This window comes from Meleagris gallopavo, chromosome 2 (assembly GCF_000146605.3).
Source record: "Meleagris gallopavo isolate NT-WF06-2002-E0010 breed Aviagen turkey brand Nicholas breeding stock chromosome 2, Turkey_5.1, whole genome shotgun sequence".
In the NCBI taxonomy this organism is placed as follows: Eukaryota; Metazoa; Chordata; class Aves; order Galliformes; family Phasianidae; genus Meleagris; species Meleagris gallopavo.
In genome coordinates this window covers 102,941,016-102,942,276 of record NC_015012.2, presented here as the reverse complement: position 1 = coordinate 102,942,276, position 1,261 = coordinate 102,941,016, and the positions used below count along the sequence as shown (strand labels likewise).

At 39.0% G+C, this 1,261-nt stretch overlaps 1 protein-coding gene across 3 annotated transcripts in view; it reads left to right on the top strand.

Moving 5' to 3' along the window:
• Window positions 1–1,261, top strand: part of ATAD2B (ATPase family AAA domain containing 2B) — a 71,881-nt gene that overhangs the window by 29,812 nt on the left and 40,808 nt on the right. The gene's annotated exons all lie outside the window — the stretch shown is intronic.

Here is a 1,261-nt window from a genome sequence, read left to right as displayed (position 1 = left end):
TTTTTTTCTATCTACATATGGACAAAAAAAAGTCTGCACTTGTTTTTTCATTGCCTGGCATGTTCTCCTCTGACAGAAATCCCACAGACTCCTCAGCCTTTCTAAAGGTGATTTTTTTCTTTACAGATTGCTAGCATAGAACAAACCCAAAGTGTAGATATAGGTGGGGGTGGAGGGAAAAAACACCACACCGTGAGTACGTTAAATATACCTTTGGAGCACCCAAAGACCTGCTGTACTGAATGGAGGATGGTTGTTCAAGATAAACCTGCTGCTTAAAAGCTAATCACAAATAAAACCCAATATTTTTATAGTGAATTTAACAGAGGAAGTGACCCTAAAACACACACCACAAATCTCTTCTCAACAATTTGTCATGCAAAGATGCATCCTCTGTCAGTCATCTGCTCGGAGAAGCACTGAAGTTCTCAGAAAAAGGACGGTCTCAAATATCTGTGCATTGGAACCCATCATCAGAGAAATAAGAACTTTAAATTGAACATCAGTCCATTCAGTCAGCTGCAGTACATCCGAATTATCCTCTTCATCCACAGGGACATCTATCATCGAAGCAGCATCCCTCCGCTTTTGATGCACAAAGACCTCAACATCTTCTGGTGAGGAGAAAAGATAACTATCCAGCAAACTCCAATTTAAGCTTTGCCGGGTATAAGACAGCATGTGCCAAACCCATTTCATGTAAATTCTGCTTGATTTGTGCAAAGACGTGATGCTGCTTAGTGGGAGAGAGGGGAGTAGTTGATGTAAAACTCAGTTGTTTCTTTGAAAACTCACCATATTTTTGCATTGAGAACACAATCATGTTTTTTAGAACTTCAGACTGTAAGGAAAGCTGTTGGTAGGTTTGATCAGAAGGCATTCTTCATTCTCAGTAAAACTTGTTCAGTGGAAAAGTCAGCCCATCAGAGGAAGTGCCCTTTTCTGTTTTCCTTGGCTTTCTTTTTGTCCAGCTACTGTGCACTTGATTTTCTCAATTCTGTGTCTTGGAATATAAATGTTTTCATACATCCAAGATTAAAACCTTTTAACTTTACAAAGATCTTTTAAAACAGTTGAAGAGTGGTTTGTCTTCTTCACCTTCAGTTTGCATCATCATTTCTGTAAGTGAAATCTGCAGCAGCTAATACTTAAGCAGGCATTCCAGATTCTTTGTGTACCTGCAAATTGAACTTATTGGCCCACTTCTCACATTGATGAGAATATGTGCTGATCTGTTTCCTCTTGTGTACAGCCTTTTTTT